Here is a 20,361-nt window from a genome sequence, read left to right on the forward strand (position 1 = left end):
TGCTGGTGGTACTTTGAACTTTGGCTCACTACTATTCCGATCCCAGAAGGTGAACCCCTGAAACCAACTGTACCTACCTTTTTGCACCTTTGACTTTACTCTCATAGGATTGTGTTGTGAATAAAAGAGCGCAGGTTTGAAACATTTACTCACCTGTGAATATTTTTATCGAAAACTGTACTTAACTTGAAACTAAGTTCTTGAATTTGAAATATATATAAAATGAAGTGTTATTTTTCTAAATTGGTCTCAAATTTATTCTTTGAGTGTGTGTTTCATTTATTGCCTCTGTGAGTACAAAAAATGCTTAGCACAATCCACTGATGCACCCACAGTACCACAAAAGAGAGTGTTAGTATTAGCTACTTTAGCCTCTGTAAACCAATTGGGGACTCCTTAGACTTTCTGCAGAGTGTACGTCTTTTTATTACACTATATAGGAAACCAGCTTCCTCCAGAAATAATTTTTAGTTTTAATGCACATCACAGGAAAATATGGTTCTTGTTGACATAAAGAAATGGAGCTACTTGCTTTAGATTACAGTAACCAGACAACATAGTGTAAGCTCAAAAGGACAACTTAAAAATATAAAAGGCTGAAGAATTGAAAATAATCATGGATGAGAAAAAGTACTGGCTCATCAACCCTGGCAATCAGATGCACTTCTTTTAAGACGAACATGCACATGTAATAAGGTGAATGCTGTTACTCACAGCACTAGAGAGCCAATGACTGAAGTGGGATTACCCATTGCCCTATTACGTGCTCAGTAGTGAGCGGAAGCAAAATGTGAATGGAAGACGAACAGGCCAATGGAAAACTGACTTCCTTTTCATCAGGGCAAACTAAAACTGTCTCTAGGCCAGACTTTAAAAGGGTACATATTGCTTCAACAACAACTTTTACATTGTTAACATCAACATTGTTCTCTAGATATTTTTATACCATTACACATCCACTAAATACTTCATGTCCTTACTACACCAACACCATTATATAGTTATGTTTTTTTCTGACCCCAAACTTTACCTCAACCCCTAACTCCAAGTCTAACTTAAAATTCTAACCTACAGCTCAATGCAGAGCCGTAACCTGAACTGCTACCCATAATCCCAAATATTAAATGACAATTTACGTTATGAAATGTAAGTGAGGACAATGATAATATTGACAAATTGACAAAATGATAGAGGTGCTTATATAAATAAAGCCTGAACCCCAGGGAACAATTTAGTATAGGGATTATGCTACATTCTGTTTATCCTGAGTCATATTAGGGCAGTGTTGTGACATGCATTTCCATGTAGCAAGATGTCCTGCCCTTTTTGGGTAGAATAGCCAGCTTCAGGAAATTGTCAAGATTAGCATCCCATATGGTCTTAAAGTCATCTTCCCTCCTTTGGGAGGGTTCACTTTCCAGACCCTTAATTGTACGATGTCTAAATTTCATTGTTTAAGCAGTGTCTGAAAGTGTTTGATTATTGATGGCAAGTGTTTGCATGTACCTACAGCTGGGTGCATGGCTAAGTGCTTAATGGATCAGGGGCATTTGCTCTATGAGGGCTAATGGGCGTCGCCCCTCTGGATTTGTTGCCCCCATATTAAAAATGTTAAATACAAAGAGAGTCTAGATGTCCCCCTCCCCCCTCCTCCGGGGTTCAGTAAATTTTTTATTTCAGTTGCTCTCCGACGGACGTGTCGGGCACACACTGCAGGCATAGGCCAATCATGAGTGTGAGCTGTGTGAGCTCTGCGAGCGGAGGGGGGTCTTAATTATGGCAGCATGAGCATACAAACTGGCTGGTTCTGCACTTACGTGCAGTGTTAGTGTGTATGTCAGTTTGGAAGGATGACTTTCTACGGCCAACCTGACATGTGCACTTGAAGCCTCTCCTATCTAAACACCTAGCAAGCTGGGAATTACAGCCACAGTCTCAGAAGGAGTGCTGGTTTGGCCTGCTCAAGCCAATCCTAGCACTGCTCTCATGCTGATGAGAAAAGTGTCTGGATTTGGTCAAGAGAGGTGACCACTGCTATGAGCCTGGGCCAGCAGACACCACAGAGGATGGACTCTCTGAGTCATGAAGGCATCGCGTGTAGGGACTTTCGCACCCCAGGCCCTATCTTCACCATAGGTTTGATCTCTGTCATCCTTTTTTTGTGGTGGATGGTTCTCAGTGCACTGAAATCTATGGTGTGACATGTTGGTGTTGGGTATTCGTTGTGCTGAAGAGGTGCAGTTTTTGGACTTTGGGGGGGGTCTCTGTAATATTTTGGGGAAGGTTATGTGTTTTACAAGTGGGCATTTTCTGAGCACGGCTCAAGTGTGGGTTCTGGGAGCCTGGCAGGGGTCTTGGCTCGTGCTCAGTGACCGCATGTGTACCTGCCGATGATCAGACACCCTCATGCCTCCAGTACATCTCATGAACTGCTATCTAGGACTTGTTTTTTTAGCAGACACTAATTTGCGTGTTTGCTTTCAATACTGCAGACAGATGATATTTATCCTTAATACTGCTATAATGGTATGAAATATATTACGCTTCTTATAAAACAGTTGAATGTTCTCTGTGCTTCACATTACTTTTATTTCATGTTCCCCTACATTATTATGAAATGCTTTGAGTTTAAGGTATATGCAATGCACTTTGATACCTCTGTGTGCTGGTGCGCTATAGAGAAATGTTAGAGAGTTGTGCATACTACTCCAACTCCAGCCAAGTGATCTCCACTGTGTACTCATGATGACTATCCAAGTCAAGTTTTCTGTCTAATAACACTAAGGGCCCGATTCCGATCTCGCTGGGAAAGCCCTACGGCCGACTAGCACCCGTAGAGCTTTCCAACTGACTCGTGCTTCTGGGTTCCGAGTGACAGAGTACGATGCGCTGCAGTGCTGATTGACCCGGCTCGCTCGGAACCCAATTGAAGTCTATGGGAGCCTGGTGTACATTGAGTACATAGGCTACAATAGACAAAAAACGCACGTCTCGGACAAGGGCACCCCCTGTTGCGGGTACGCCTCTGTCCCGCCCGCACGATGCATGCATGTGTAGGGGGGACCCTTGGGCCCCCACCCAGTGATCGAGTTGTAGGGCCCCGGGTGAAGGGGGGTCTGCCACGGACCTCCAAAGTCCGCTTCCCGGTGCTATTTTGAGTCGGAGTGTCCGAGTCGATCCGGCTGCTCGACGTGCGCATCATAATGGTCACTGGGGAATCGGACCCATTGTGTGGTGCGCGTCGATGCAGTCGGAGTCGTCCGGACAGTGTCACTGACGGATATGAGTCAGTCGGAGCGCGAGGTGATACTCGCATCGTATTCGCTCGTTCGTAAAGCATTAGGAGTCGTTCGGGAATCGCGTGTACCGGACGGAGTCGCTCCTGAAGGATGCTGTCAGGAGGCCCTCCGAGCGAGATCGGAATCGGTCCCTAAGTATTGTTTGCATTTGCAACATAATGAACCCAGTATGTATAGCCTAATCACTGCCTTTCCTTGTCTCGTTTTCAGCAGCTACCACTATATATGTCCTAATTTGTCTCAGGATCTTCTCTGAAAAATGGGTGTGCACAGGGTTTGGTGTATGTGGATGAGCGTGACGGTTTCTCTGCATGGGTACTGGTGTTTTTTACAGGTTCTTGTAGACTCTGTGTGTGTGGTTCTGTATCCATCTGCACATGTGGAGTGCATGTGCTGGGTTTGTGCGCGGGTCCCACTCGGGTCGGGGATCTCTGCCTCACCACTTTATGGGGCCACCAGCCGCTACTGGAATGGATGGGTAAGAATACGTACCAGCGGGCAAGTGTGTGTATGACAAGAAGAAGGACTATTGATGGAGTGGATGGATAAGAATTAGCAAGAGATTGGGTAGATTAATTAATTGGTTGTTGAATCGAAGGATGCGGGATGCAGAAGTATGTAGATGAGAGAGCGAATGTATTAAAGAGTAATGGTTGTGTGAAAGGATGAATTAGTAAGCAGATTAGTGTGTGAATGGGAAGGAAGATGTTATCTGTGATAGTGCATGTTTTGGTGTATTCACTCATGGTGTGTGAATGTGCAAAACTGTTGACGCAAATGTGATATATATGATGTACATGTTTCTGTAAGATGGTTTTTGTAATGATGTGAGTTGGTATGAGAGGTCTGAATGCTGGTTTGATGGTGTTTGTGATGGTGCTTGTAAAGATATGTTGTTTTTCAGTTATGCTTGATGGTCCACTTGCGTAAAGGTGTACTAGCATAAGGGTGTAGGTAGTAATGAATATTATGTGATGTGTGTTGATGTGGTGATGTGATGGTGTATACTTGTGGGATGGTGTTTGTGTGTAAGTGTGTGTAATCATGTGTAATGTGTAGAGTATGTGGAAGTGTGCGTTTGATGGTATGTATGATGTGTGTGAGTATAGTTTTATCTATTTTGTAATAGAATGTGTTTTGGTGTGTGTGTACTGACATAATAGTGAGTGAGTCTGTTGGGAGTGTGTGTGTGTGTACTGGTGAAAATATGTTAGGGTCTTTTATTAGTGCTATGGTATTGCCAGCAACCTTCAAATCTTAGGACAAGCAGACATCACCCAGTGTCCTCCAAACCCAAGACTGGATTGTGTCCCTTGAAGCATCAGCAAAAGGGCAATTTATACCCCATCAGACAGCAGCAGGCTGTGGGTTCATTTCGTGCAAGGTCACGTTGGGGCGTCAAATATAAAACCATGCAGTGCAGCTGCTTTAAGGTGTGCCCATCATCCTTTTGGATTTAAACACAGCATACTGCCTTTGGTACATGATCCTTATCCTGGAATCTTGCTAGATTTAGAAGTAATCTGAGATTTGGCGGCAGTCATGGGTGGGGCCTGCTAAAGCGACATTCCTTATGGTACTCTCTCAAAGCCAGCTTATCTTTCAACGTACCCTCACCACAATAGGTTATGCACCAGGCCCTCTCGAAACCCACATAGAGAATCATCAAACCAGGAAGCAGGGGGAAGAGATCTCGAGTTGGTATTGGATTTAAGAGGGAGCACGGAATCAAGGAATGACTGAACCCAGTTATCAATGATATGTGAATCAGCATCTACTGATTGACTCAATTCAGGTAGAACAGCCTGTAAGAGTGAGCTAGGAGCAGTCGGATTGAATTTGGACCAGTTTTTCGACCTAGTAGCAAAACCATAAGACTGAGAATTGGAGATGTTAGACAATTAAATAGAAAATGGTATCACCAAGTGATCGTACTGCACCAAAGAGATCAGGTGGTCTACCAACAATTCCCTCACATTGGAGAAGAGAGGAGCAAGCAAATGTCCTGATGCATGAGTGGGAGAGTCGTTTAGTAGATGAACATCGTAAGCCTTAAAGCCATTCACCAAAGGGTAAGCACAACTACAGTTTGGATTGTCAAAATTAATATTAAAATCAACATTGAAATGTGAACATTTAGGCTTCTTGGGAAAGATGTAATGTACGTGGTGAAGAATGCTATGGTATTGCAGTATTGGTTGCAAATACAAATGTTAATAAAAAGAGTTTTAAAGAAAAGAAATGTGAACATTTGAGAATAAATGGGGAAGGATTTCTAACAGCAGAGAACACCAACTGCCTGCCTGGTCGGGAGGACGATAGATCAAAGCACCATAGAGAGCATATTTTTTGGGTAGCCACAAAAAGAAAATAATAGACTCACAATCTAAAAATGACAACTTATCCATTTCATACTGATAGTGTGCCTTAAAAACAATCACAACCCCACCACATTTCCTGTCCAAATGGTTCTGTTTTACCACATGGTAATCCACTGATAATGCAACAATGATATCAGGTGTAGAGGCATCACTGAGCCAGGATTTTGTTAGAAAAACAGTATCCAGTGAGTTATCAAAGTTAAAAACTTCTAACTGATGATTGATCAGGAAGCGACAGTTAATATTAAAAAAGTGATAAATAGTAAGTCTGGAATCTGACAAATCAGTGGCCTTAGAGTTGCAAGTGGAGATGTCTAGAAGGGAAATATAATCCTTAATCCCAGATTCTGAAGTTACAGATTTAATTATTTTATTAAACTCACAGTAGCAGCAGCCAGAAGGACAAGTTTCAGGATCATAGATGAAAGACATACCTCCAATGTTGCAGGGCATAGAGCACTTAATTTATTGGAAAAGTACATCACCCGAGCTGGGGCAAAAGAACCAGTGTTCCTGGCCCCTGGAATAACGTTCCCGTGTCCATCAGGACCACACCAATGTTGCTCCAAATACGGAAAGAGTTGAAGATGCACCTCTTTAAAAAAAAAACTACACTGCATAGCATAAATAGTCAACAAACCAGCTACCTCTCCTGTTAGTTAGTGACTTTATACTGGATTTAGACCATGTGCAGCTACACACTTTAGAAATATCACATTTACTAATGGTGTGTAGATGCCTCATCAGCAGTATATAGCCATTCTAATCATCTCACTTTATAAATATGTAGATTCTAATAGACACAGTTGCACCCACAATAGTTCATCCTTCTGGAGATGAGAGACTTTCAGTGATGCGTCCTCCTTAGTTGGCAACTATGATAACATGGTGGCCATGCACAGATATTACATGAATTCCAGATTTCTCCAGAATAGTTACTATCTTGAAATGGGCTGAAATGGGCAGAAGTGCAGAAAGGGTTGATTTAAATAAATACACTGTAATAATGGTTTATTAACAGGATTTTTTTATTACAAGTTTTTTAAAAGCTTTATGGGTTCATGGGTCTTACTGTAATTTCATAGGGATCTGTATGCCTTTTGTATAATTATGCAATCTCCCTGGATTGCTGCTCATTTTTGCCAACCCTCATACTTATTTTAGTAGAATACAAATCCTGTACACATTTTCGAATGAGGGTCCCTGATTTTGTAATCTCAAACATATGCACCATCTCAAATCTAGTATTACAAAACAGACCTCTTCTTTACCACATCTCCAAGCCATGTTGGCAAGTAATATTAATGAGATATTACCCCTGCTCTCACTCATCAGCGATCAAATGAGCCAGATACCTTTCACAGCTAGTGATTCCATGCACATAGAAAATATACTATTGCAATATACACTAAAGGAATAGTAATCGTAAATTAAGAAACCATCCAATCCTTTAAAGTCATCTGTAACCTCGTATGTCAGGAATGAAAGACGCCTATTGCCCACAAATCAAACAGTACCTTCACTTTACGAAAAAACAGCTCTGAAACCTCAGCAGTGTAGTCCGACAGAACCCAAGCCTCTGAGATGTAACCAAACTCAGATCATCTCAATAAGGACGCCACCACGATACAATTCTAGTGCCCCACACCAAATTCCAACAGACATTCTAACTCATAACTCCCACCTATTTCTACTTCTCCTGTAACTAAACCTTCTCTTTATTGAAAAATATTAGTTCAACCACTGGACTAGTCCCTGGAGTTGCCCCTATGTTCTCTCATCCAGAAACCCACCAAAGGCGTCCTTGCCTTACCTCTTACCATGGCAGCAAACTAAGAAACCCACTGTTGTTCCAGAACCACACCCAAACTCCCTACCAGTACCAGGTTTAGAATTCAATCCAGGTACTATACTGGGCCTAACTACCAATCATGCATAGATGTCTGTCACGACCCTTGGTCGACATCACCATATTGTGCCCAAGAAACAAGATAAAACCTATATTCAACAGCAGATAAAATACCTGTTGCTAGAGCTGGCAGAACTAAAGGATACATTTCTGCTTACAGTTTTAAGGCTTTAGCAGAAATGCCACTCAAAATGGATGAAAACTATAAGAAAGCCAATCCTGGCACAAAAAAATAATTAAACTGATTAAGCTGCCAAATACAGAGATCAAATGGATTGCTCATTGAAGTGCAGTAGGATCCTAAGTACTTCACAGCTAAAGTGCTATATTGCGCAACACAAGAAAGTTGTGCAGCAAGAGATCACACAACTGAGCCATAGTCCACTTAACATTTACATATGAGGGTGCTTCACTTACCTATTAGTCCTGTGTTTTTGTAGAGAATCTTCATAACCCCCAGTCTTGAGCGTACCTGCAGTTTCCCAGTGAGTCGATCTTCAATCCTGAAAGACAAAAAAGAAAGATTAGTGTCCCCAATCAGGGATCAGAGGGGAAACAGGGGCACTGTACAGTGTCAGTCAGTCAGAATATCTTTATTCGACTTATTACAAGTCATACAAAGAACAAAAAAATTACTTTGCAATGCAATGCCTACTATACATCTATTTACATTTCCCACACAAAAAAACCTAATAAACAAACAGAAGAAAAATTTTAGACATGGATAAAATATTTCTATACAAATCTATCACGTAAACATGCTCAAACAACAAGAGAAGTTTTAAAGTAAGCTATGGCTAACAGGTTTCGCCCGCATTGCGGCTACCAGAAAGTTTGCCATACAAAAAGTAACATGTATGTTAGGTAGTAGTTGTAGAAAGAGCAGGGCTGGTCTTACTTGGACAAAACCAGCTTTTTTCAAAATAGGCAACAAATATTTCTTTCTCTGCTTATGGTATATACTACAAAACATAACAAAGTGCAGAGTATCCTGCGCCGAAAAATTGTCGCAGCAGCACGGTGGGGCCTGCTCAGGCTTCTGCCAGGTCTTAAATGAACCTAGATAAAAATGTATCAAATTAAATCGGAACTTTGATAATAAAAACCTGTGATATGGGAATGTGACAAAGTTCAAGTAGGGGGCGAGTGAGGGTGTACAAACCAGGAGGTTATGTGCCCTTACTGCGGGTTTCAACACTTCGAGATCCTCCCTCCGTGCTTCCTGCCTATCCCTAAATAACTCTTTGATGGTTACTATGTCCTGTCTCCTAATATTTTCCGGAGATGAAAAAAGATCTGGGCGACCCAGATCTGCAAGGGTTTTAGCTACATATGCCAACCAAGGGATACTGGTGTATTTATCCAAGGATAAGACATCGTGCAAAATCTTGTGGTTCAGAGGTAGGTCATCATTTGTCCACAATTTCAGCCACAAAGTTAGCGGAGCAAGGCTCAGGGTATCAGACAGATAGAGCAGACCCACCTCCTTATGGATGGAATACGTTGGGGTGGATTGCGGGACTGAGAGCAAGGATCTAATGAATCTATTTTCTGCTCTCTGAATTGGAGCCAGGTTTACGTAACTCCACAGTTGGGAACCATAGGCCGCTATGGCCACTGGTTTGCTCTTGTAGATTTTCAGAAGGGCTTGCATGGGCCTAGCCCCTAGCTTCCCAGCAAAGCCCAAAACCGCTGAGGAGGATCTTATTACCGCCAATCTTTTTGCTCTTATCTGAGGGCCCCAAGTTCCTTTCTGGTCAAATATTACCCCCAAATATGGAAATGTGGACACATTAGTGACAGGGACTCCCCTGCAAAAAAATGTTTTGTGTCTTTTTTTGTTGCATTCACGCCCCATGACCATCGTGTGTGATTTAGAGGCATTGACCTTAAGGTCCAGCGTCTCCATGAAGCTACCAAAAGCGTCCAGGAGATGCTGTAGGCCTACCCCAGTGCGGGCTATCAGCACTGCATCGTCCGCATACAGGAGCGCTGGAATTTTGACATCTCCTGCATGCGGAACGTCGGCTGCCTGTCCCTGCAGGTGACTGCCCAGCCTGTTGATGTAGATGGTGAATAATACAGGGGCTAGAATACAGCCTTGCCGCACCCCCTTAAGGGATTTAAACAGGGGGGTACGTCTGCCATCATTTGTGACTCGGACAGCTGCAAAAAGCTCCTGGTGCAGTTTAGCCATAAACACAACCAAAGACTCATCAATGCCCATCTCCAACAATAACTGCCACAATTTCGACCTATTCACCAGATCAAAGGCAGAGGAGAGGTCCATAAATGCAAGGAACACGAAGCCCTCCTTTGCCACTGTATATTTAGAAATTAATAGATGTAAGTTTATACATTGTTCGATCGTCCCCTTTTTTTCTCTGAATCCATATTGTAGTTCAGACAACCCTCCACGGCTCTCAACGTTGTCATTAAGTCTGGCTAGAAGAACTCTGCCTAATATTTTTACCGTTGAGTCCAAAAGAGATATGGGCCTATAGGAGGCGGGATCATCTCGCTGGCCTTTATTTTTATAGATAGGGACTATGGTGGATGTGGCCCAAGAACTGGGTACATGGTTGTTGGCTGCGTTAAACACTTTCGACAATACCACCGACCACAATTTGGGAGAGTACATGAAAAAATCAGCGGGAACACCGTCAGGGCCGGGAGCTTTATGTCTTGTTGTGGCCATCAGGGCTTTTTCTACTTCTTCGGGGTTGAAGACCAACGGGTCTGCCACTATAGCAGGTACTGAAACATCTGCAGTTCCTTTGGACCCACCCTCATATACATTTTTGAAGTGGTTTAGCCATTTGTCGTCGGTGATCACACAGTCCATAAGAGCATTATTGTCTTCAGAAAATAACGGTTGTCTAATGATCTCCCAGAATCTTTTACTGTCCTTCAGTACTGCAGCTGAGAGGAGATTTTCCCATGCTTCGCGTTTAAGGGATTCTTTGCGGTTCTTAATGGCAACCTTATAGCGTTTCCTTAATCTAACAATATCCTCCCCAGCCCTGGGAGAGGTTTTTAACGCTGTCAACAATGCTCTGTGCGCTTTTGAACAAGCAGAATCAAACCAACGTTTTGTTCCAGAAAATCCTTTTTTTGGCTTGACTAAAAGATCCTTAGCCACCTGGCCACAAATTTCCTCAAAAGCCTCTATAATTTCTTTACCTTGCGCCCCCGATTTTTGACAGATGGCCACTTTGTCCTTTATTTTTGGAAAATTTATTTCATAGAAATTATCCGGGATCACTTTGGCCCATTTCAGTCGTCTGTCTTGGTCGCAGGGTTTCAGGGGGTGTGCTGGTTTAAGTGCTTTTGGCGGTGCTCCCATCTGGCCACCCCAGGCCACTTCAAGTAGTACAGGGTTGTGGTCACTGTAGGGTATTATGACTGTACAATAGACCATAGACCGGTTTAAAATACCTTGTGAAACAAAGATATAGTCTATCACTGAGCCATGGTGACTGCCAATGTAGGTTGGCGCCCTAACGCCCTTATCGGGTTCATAAAGGTCATGGTTTGCTAATAATTCTTCTAACTCAAGCCCCTCTGTAGAGTGTTCAAAGTGGGGGCCCCGAGGGGCCTCCTCGCCCCCCTCAGTTACATTGTCACCTCTTCCCATACAACCCAGATTACATAAATGAATATTAAAATCTCCTAATAGGATAAACTCATAAACTAAATAGATATTCTGAGACACTTTATTTAAGATATTATCTAGGTTAGCGACATTACTCCCACTGTGTTCGCTGTTCCTAGAGTTGTAAAAATTAATATATATCGTCCTGCAATTGATACTAGTCGTCCTTTCAACCATTAGGATGTTTATGGAATCTGTATTTATCTGCCTATAGGTGCCCTTCAGATCTAGAGAAAACATAATGGCCAAACCTCCTTTAGCTCTGCCCATGCGGCTAGGGACTGCAGGGATAGAGAAGCAGGTGAATCCATCCCACCAGAAATTAGCCGATATGTCCCACGTTTCTTGCAGGGCAATTATATGTTGCTTAGAAATAAAGCTCACACATGCTTTGTCCTGTCGTTTTGCAGATGAGCCAGCTATGTTCCATGTTATAATTTTACAGGCGTTGGTAGGTAACCTCAGCTCTTTTTCCCCCAACAAACACCCCTCAGCTAAGCTTAAGGATCTGACCGCCTTGTTCTGAGCTACCTCAGGTGCGTTCTGTGTTGGAACGATGTTCAGGGTTGACGCTATGCAACCCTCCCCCTGGTATGATAGCCCAGGGTTGTCCAACGGGACATAACTCTCAAGTGTTTCATAAAATGTAAGCAGGCGGAGACCGTCATTGGTGTAACACTGGCTAAGGTTTATTTCGGGTCTAGTTATGGACTCACTTGCTCGGACATTGCAAGGTTTAAGTCAATCGCAGTTGTTTAGATCCGCTAAGGGAGCATACCTATTCCCCAATCCGCCCCCCCAATCAAAAGGGGTAGCTGCCTGACCTTGACCCATAGCTGCGATGTTCCACATAGGTAAAGGGGTATTTGGGCGTATCGGAAAGTAATCGTTTCTCGCCCATGGTACGAACCTATTGATTCGCCCAATGGGATCTTGGCCCATCCAACCCGGGCCCCAACCATTGACGGCAGGGTCTGGTGGCATGGGAGGCCACAAATTTGACTCATGCGCGTGGTTAGATCTTCCGTGCTCAAAGTTAAATATAGGCCCAGGGCGCTCGTTGGGGAATCTATGTCTAAAACCGCCTTCCCAGTTTGGGGCGTTATTCGCTCTCCTAACTCTAGTAGGGTTAGAAAAGGTAGGGAGCTGAGCCTCACTATAGAAGAATTTTAGGGTGAGCGGGACTATAGAACCGCTTCGCCTTTGGGGTGGGAAGATGTTATTGAAAATTTTTGGGAGGACTTCTGTGTTGGCAAAGTTTATAATCACACAGTCCCCCTTAAATTTTTTGGGATTGGACTCAATCAAAGGTACCCTCCTGGTCATAACAATATCCCTTGCTAAACTATCCATCCCTTGGGGGGCCATGGTCATGTTTGTAGTAAGCCAATGAAGAGCTTTATCCTTCAAGTCCTGTTTCGATTCTATTTTGTTTTGTGCTAAGACTGGGACATTTGCTAGTACTAGCACAACTGGGGAGGCTTCCAAAATAAATTGGGCTGATATATCCTCATGTATTGTCCCAATTATGTCCCCTGATGATGATGTCGGCGCGGCTCCGCCTGCTAGGTCCTGACTGGGAGCCGTTAATAGAGTTGAAGCTACTGCTAAGGGCCCCTCTGGCAGTGTAGGCTGTGGGACACTCTCATTTGGTAGAGCCTCTACGGCTCCCGATGCCAATTTTGTGACAAGAGCAGATAGATTGGCCACCTCTACCACCAGATTACTTTGTGCACCCCCCGCCTTCTTAACCTCCGAAGTTAATTTATCCAGTTTACCAATCAAGGGCTTGATGATTGTCCTAATTTTTATATCAATCATATCTTGGATCCGATTAAAGAGTTCATCATCAACAATACGTCTGGATTCTGCATCGGTATCAAAGTCAATTTGTTGCCCTTCACGTCTTGGGGGTGGTGTAGCTGCCTTTCTCCTGCCTTGTTGTTTCCCCCCTCTCTTTGAGTGAGATTTTCTACAGGTTCTCACTGGCCGTGGAACGGGCTGCCCCGGTGACGGTACTTCCTCGATGGAAAATGACTGGTGATTATGCTCTGAGGTATTGCCGTTATTGGCCGACGAGTTAACCAAAACATGAGGATCTTCTGCATCGCTGGCCAAGTCTTGTGGGATATGAACTAGGCTATTCGACTGGGGAAGATCTGGCGGTGTGGTCAGTAACTCTGGAGCAGATGCCCTTGCGGGCGGGCTTTCTAACGGAAGAACTGGCGATTGGCTCAAGCCTAGCGATTGCCTCCTCTCATTGTTGATCTTATTGACTTTTTGAACCACATATGAGAGCATTGTGTTGAGGGGCTCCGTCGCAGCAGATGCGGGCTTTTTCCTTACCATAATGCCTACCTCTTACAAACGACCGAGCCAATTGACCAAGGTATGTGTCAGGATCCACAGGCAGATGGCAGAAGACCTGGGGGTAATGAGGGTTAATAAAGTTCTGTACCTTACTAATCCCAGACGGCGAACCTTAGGGGGGTGGCCTCGCCTCGCCTTCTCGTGCCTCTGAGGGCCACAGAGGGCCCGCCCTTTGCCCGGGCTTAGCCCCGGGCACTCCCGCGCGCTCCCGCGCAGCGAGGCACGTCACTTCTTGTAGGCGTTGGTTAGGAGGAACATGAGGGGCGGGGCGGTCAGGGAGAGCGGGCCAGGTGACTTGGCCTCGGGAATGCCGGGGCTCCTGGGAGAGTGAGTCCCGGTTCCCAGCGCTCGCAGCCCTGTCACTCGCGCACACACCCTGCAGGTAACAACACTCGGCTGGGCGACCTTGGCGATGCGGGACCCGCGAAGCGGGTTCCGCGAGGTGTTGACTGGGTCCTCCCTTCTGCAGCAGCGAATCCTCCTTCCAGGTAACAGCACAGCAAACTGTAGAACTTCCCGGTTTCCCGCTTGGGCGGGCTCCTTTTCAGCTGATTTGCAGGGCGGGGTGGTCAGGGAGAGCGGGCCAGGTGACTTGGCCTCGGGATCGCCGGGGCTCCTGGGAGAGTGAGTCCCGGTTCCCAGCGCTCGCAGCCCTGTCACTCGCGCACACACCCTGCAGGTAACAACACTCGGCTGGGCGACCTTGGCGATGCGGGACCCGCGAAGCGGGTTCCGCGAGGTGTTGACTGGGTCCTCCCTTCTGCAGCAGCGAATCCTCCTTCCAGGTAACAGCACAGCAAACTGTAGAACTTCCCGGTTTCCCGCTTGGGCGGGCTCCTTTTCAGCTGATTTGCAGGGCGGGGCGGTCAGGGAGAGCGGGCCAGGTGACTTGGCCTCGGGATCGCCGGGGCTCCTGGGAGAGTGAGTCCCGGTTCCCAGCGCTCGCAGCCCTGTCACTCGCGCACACACCCTGCAGGTAACAACACTCGGCTGGGCGACCTTGGCGATGCGGGACCCGCGAAGCGGGTTCCGCGAGGTGTTGACTGGGTCCTCCCTTCTGCAGCAGCGAATCCTCCTTCCAGGTAACAGCACAGCAAACTGTAGAACTTCCCGGTTTCCCGCTTGGGCGGGCTCCTTTTCAGCTGATTTGCAGGGCGGGGCGGTCAGGGAGAGCGGGCCAGGTGACTTGGCCTCGGGATCGCCGGGGCTCCTGGGAGAGTGAGTCCCGGTTCCCAGCGCTCGCAGCCCTGTCACTCGCGCACACACCCTGCAGGTAACAACACTCGGCTGGGCGACCTTGGCGATGCGGGACCCGCGAAGCGGGTTCCGCGAGGTGTTGACTGGGTCCTCCCTTCTGCAGCAGCGAATCCTCCTTCCAGGTAACAGCACAGCAAACTGTAGAACTTCCCGGTTTCCCGCTTGGGCGGGCTCCTTTTCAGCTGATTTGCAGGGCGGGGCGGTCAGGGAGAGCGGGCCAGGTGACTTGGCCTCGGGATCGCCGGGGCTCCTGGGAGAGTGAGTCCCGGTTCCCAGCGCTCGCAGCCCTGTCACTCGCGCACACACCCTGCAGGTAACAACACTCGGCTGGGCGACCTTGGCGATGCGGGACCCGCGAAGCGGGTTCCGCGAGGTGTTGACTGGGTCCTCCCTTCTGCAGCAGCGAATCCTCCTTCCAGGTAACAGCACAGCAAACTGTAGAACTTCCCGGTTTCCCGCTTGGGCGGGCTCCTTTTCAGCTGATTTGCAGGGCGGGGCGGTCAGGGAGAGCGGGCCAGGTGACTTGGCCTCGGGATCGCCGGGGCTCCTGGGAGAGTGAGTCCCGGTTCCCAGCGCTCGCAGCCCTGTCACTCGCGCACACACCCTGCAGGTAACAACACTCGGCTGGGCGACCTTGGCGATGCGGGACCCGCGAAGCGGGTTCCGCGAGGTGTTGACTGGTCCTCCCTTCTGCAGCAGCGGATCCTCCTTCCAGGTAACAGCACAGCAAACTGTAGAACTTCCTGGTTTCCCGCTTGGGCGGGCTCCTTTTCAGCTGATTTGCAGGGCGGGGCGGTCAGGGAGAGCGGGCCAGGTGACTTGGCCTCGGGATCGCCGGGGCTCCTGGGAGAGTGAGTCCCGGTTCCCAGCGCTCGCAGCCCTGTCACTCGCGCACACACCCTGCAGGTAACAACACTCGGCTGGGCGACCTTGGCGATGCGGGACCCGCGAGGTGTTGACTGGGTCCTCCCTTCTGCAGCAGCGAATCCTCCTTCCAGGTAACAGCACAGCAAACTGTAGAACTTTACAGTGGTTATTCAAATAGCAGAGTTACTCAGAGCACCATAGAAGGTTCTCAGATGCACTGAGAAATGCTCCATGAACTAGAGTGAGCTCTTTAAAAAAAAAAACATAGCATCTGACCAGTACCAGATGGTAAGTTATTGAATAATCACCCTCACACAAACACACACTGAGAATATATTGGCTTGTGGAGGGTGCACCTATTTTCTCTCATATTCCACACTCAATTCACTGACCTTCACAAACATCTCAGTATTTCTATGAAGCCTACAGAAGTTGTTCAGATGGAAAGGGAATGCGAGGTTTATCAGCAATGTTAACCGGACCTAAACAGTGTTAACCAGACATAAGCTCCATAACACAATCGTTATAGCACCAGACTACTAATTGGTGGGGGGTTGTTGACTGCTCCTCAGGAATTATGCTGCTAATTATTGGGTGCGGATTTGTGGATGTTTGTATAAAAACTTAATAAAGTGCGTTTTAAAAAAAAAAAATAGCACCAGACTGCTGACCTCTCACATCAGACATCTGGTTTGTAGAAGATTGCACTGCTATTTTTAATGGCCTGATTTCTAGTGTTCCAATATCAAGTACTAAAACAGGCCAGTCAGAAGGGGGGTGGGGCGGCATTGGTTCATCCAACAGATTTTACTTGCCCAAGTTATTCTTTTTAAGTGGAGATTTTTGCAGTCATACACCGACACGGATAAGAACCAAAACTATTAAAAGAACTTTGTGAACTTCCGTTACAGCTACATAACTCAGTCGACGAGACCACGTCATGTGGGAAGATAAGCAAGACAATATAAGAGTAAGAAAAGCATAAACTGAAAAGTGCATAAACATTGCCCTAAGCTAGACAGATGAAATCTTCTATATCTTTAGCAAATGACCCACCCAAAATTGCTCTGCCACATTCCTTATGAAATTCAGCAATGCAATGCATAAAGATTCTGCTTGCACTCAGATCTACAAAAACTCATAAAACTATTCGAAGTATTTTAAATAGGTCCGGGAAATCAATATACACTATATTATCCTTCCTTGCCACTGATGTCGTCAAACGAATGAAAGAGGAAGAGATCACAAGACTAGTGTGGTGTTCATTACATATTACGTTTACTGTTTTCAGTTACTTGCCCTTGTTAGAGTTGTAGTTATCTCGTAGCAGCGCTAGGCGGTCTACCGTGACTCTGAGTCATGTAACCGTTCTGTTCATTCCATTTAGATTGTTATGTTTTAAAATGTGGATTCAGTTGCTGCGACTTACCTGACTGCAGGACACGACCTCCACTACTGGGGACCTTTTGTCTTAAACAAAGACTTTATTAAGTCACCTTGCTTCCAAGAGCTTTGTTCAGTTTCACAACAAGCTAAACTGGTCCCCAGGCGTGGATTTTCAACCACCGCCCAAATTTCAGTCGGCATGCCGCATTTACAGCATGGCTGCTATCGGCTTCATTGATGTGATCACATGTAGCGATCATCTGTGGCGTCAGATTGCTGTGGTCTCTCAACAGCATATTACTGCGGAGGGTGCTTTTGAAGATCGAGCACCCAATGACTAGCAACCACCATCATCGGTTAACGCTCTTGCCTCACTGTGGCAGCACTTGGTTGGGTGCAGACGCCAGCCATGAGCCAAAGTGCTGTCATCTTGCCATTGTCATGAAAACACACACAGTTCATTTCCTATTCCGTGTGGCCCTGAACTGATTTGTGCCTCCTCAGTGTGTCATTTACCCCACAGACATCACTGAGTGAACTCGCACCACAGAATGATCATGCATTTGAACTATATTCTTGTGATTAGGCACTGTCATTCATTACTTGATTGCTTCATTGGGTGTGTTTTATTTTTTGTTGCTCTGCTCACACACTTTTAGCATTATGCAGCAGTGTTATACCCCTCCACCTCCACTTCTCCAAAATCCAGGTGACTAACTCATGAAGTGGAGTAAATGGTTAGTTTAATATAATAACTTTATGATAGCTATAGATGGTAATTCATTTACCACTGCCAGAAAGCAGGGCCTATTATTAAACTCAATTGGCACTGAGGTACGAGAAATGTTTGATCATCTTCCAGCACTACATACACCTCAGGGTGTACAAGAGTGTGATGAGTTTATGGAGGCATTGGACAGACTTAGATTACATTCTACAGTTGAATCACATATTGTTATGGAACAATGTAACTTTTATTCAAGACCTTAAATCTCCACGGAACCTATTGAAAACTATGTGGCAGCTTTGAGGGTGTTGGCTGCAAATTGTGAATTTGTGGCTTTTACAAAGCAATAATCATGCACTCCTTTCATAAAAAAAAATCCAACAACATCTTCAGAGACAAACCATTCATCTTTCAATGAAGTAATTGAGGTTGAAAAGGGGATTAAGAGATCTGTCAGATCATTTAAGGTGTGAAAAGAAGACAAGGATAGTTATGTTGAAGTATATAATAGTTTGCAATCCTAACAAGAGCAAGTTCTACAAAAACAAGAATTATATTAATGGGAGCAAAGGGAAGTGTTCCAAATGTGGTTCCAATGTTCATTCAAACAAGTCTACATGTCCGGATTGCAATAAGGACTGCTTTAAGCGTGGTAAAGTTGGAAACTTTTCAAACATATGCAGATCTTAATATGCTATTCATGCTATTCAGGAGAATAATGTAGAATACCCCTCCGAGGAAGTTGAGCGAGAGAGCATAGATCTGGTTGTGGAAAATGCACAGACGTATACTATTGTTGATAAAGAGCCATGTAAAATCCCATCTTGTGTGATTACCATTGATGGAATTATATCTATGATTCTGGTTGACTCTGGTTCGCCTTTTTTTAATCTCTGACAAGTTTTAAAGAAAATGATGGATGGGTAGGAAATTGAAAGGCAATGACATTAAGGCCTTTGGATATGGGGATTCCAGCAAAAATATCTTAGGATATAAATCTTCAAATATTGAATCCATTCAGGAGAACATGGCGCTGCTGCCTGCCTGGACCGCTTTACAACATTTGCAGCTGCTAAAACTAATCTGATAAACACGTCCTTCCCAAAAAGTTTGTTTTCCATGTTGGCTGAAGCATGACATCAACACTTCACTACTACAACCATTAAAGCCATTCTGCTAATCCCAATGAACTACCAGCCTCTCTCCTCACCCTCTGTTATGCCAAGAATATGGTGGAAAAAGTGGTGATATGTGGTCAATTGCAAAAATATATACATTTACACCCTTTTCTTCACAACTACCAATCTGGATTCAGATCACTGAAATGAAAAAACCCGCACCTGGCGAGCAGTAGACAAAATCCTAATTACATTTGACAGAGTCGAAAAACAGCTGCGTTCCTCTTCTTCCTCTATGTAGCCCATGAAAGGTTTAAACGAATACATCTGCATTTGTGTGCTTTGACTTGGCTTTTTAGATTCGGAGCCCTGAATGTTTTTGATGTCTGCTTTAGGTCGAGGCCTTTCTGCCATCCTTTCCCAGTATGGTCTGTAAAGACGGAATACCTTTGTTCCAACAGTTCAGTTGCTGCTAAGTTTGACCTATCCTAACTCTGTCGGGCCGTAGGGTCGCTCTGAGATCTAGTAAAATGTCTTGTATCTCAGTGATATTGATACAGGGCAGAGTGTCCTGCTGCTGTGGGGTCAGGTATGACACCTCTGGTGCTAGATAAATCCCCTCACCCTGCTTCAAGTGAAACGTTGTATGCTGTACTGCAAAGCTGAGCACTTTACTGCAGACCTGCCTGTGTCTGCTAAATATAAATACCTCATAATTAAATAGAATCTCATAGTTGACAAATGCAGTAAGCACCTATATGATGTCTTGAATATAAATCGACCTGACACTCCCCCCTTCATTCATATTAAGCTTTTTTCCTTTTGAGACTTGGACTGTTGCATGCCTAATACAAATGCAGTGGCCCCATGAAATTCCCATGTGAGGACGATGCATTTTCAGAGTTCTAGCAGAAAGCCCAGTTTACCTCATACCACTAGATGATACATACATAGCAATGGTCTGAACAGGTAGGGGCGTAGAACTCTTAGCCCTGCTTGAAGATGTGTGGCTGGTGGACTATTTCTGATTACACATGATTCTTTTTCTCATTTCATACTAAATATCATATTCTTGTAAGAATCTTGTTATACTTAAATCTAGTCAACTATAAGTCTGCAAGAATGGTTGATGAGCAAGAACCAACATGCCACACTTTCAGTCCCCATGTCTAACTCTAAATTCTCCATCTCCATGTTGGCTGATTTATTATGTTCGGCTGAAACAGAAAACTGATAACCTTTTCATTACTGTTTTAAAAATGTGTCAATTAGATTAGAGGGACATTTGCTTCAACCTGATTCTTCACTAAATAAAGATCAGTCTATCAGAATAGTTGAGATCTGTATTTGCTAGAGATAATCGAATGTATGATGATACAACGCAAACATTTA

The 20,361-nt window shown here is 45.0% G+C and overlaps 1 protein-coding gene across 3 annotated transcripts in view; it reads right to left on the reverse strand.

The window, feature by feature from the left end:
* SMIM36 (small integral membrane protein 36) overlaps positions 1-20,361 on the reverse strand; it is a 333,253-nt gene that overhangs the window by 93,259 nt on the left and 219,633 nt on the right. For all 3 annotated transcript variants that reach the window (XR_014966559.1, XM_085617170.1, XM_085617169.1), the window contains one exon: positions 8,007-8,092. The gene's annotated coding sequence lies outside the window, so the exon portion shown is untranslated. Of the gene's footprint in view, positions 1-8,006; positions 8,093-20,361 lie in introns of those variants that run through there.

The sequence above is a fragment of the Triturus cristatus genome, chromosome 7, assembly GCF_964204655.1.
Source record: "Triturus cristatus chromosome 7, aTriCri1.1, whole genome shotgun sequence".
NCBI classification, from domain to species: Eukaryota; Metazoa; Chordata; class Amphibia; order Caudata; family Salamandridae; genus Triturus; species Triturus cristatus.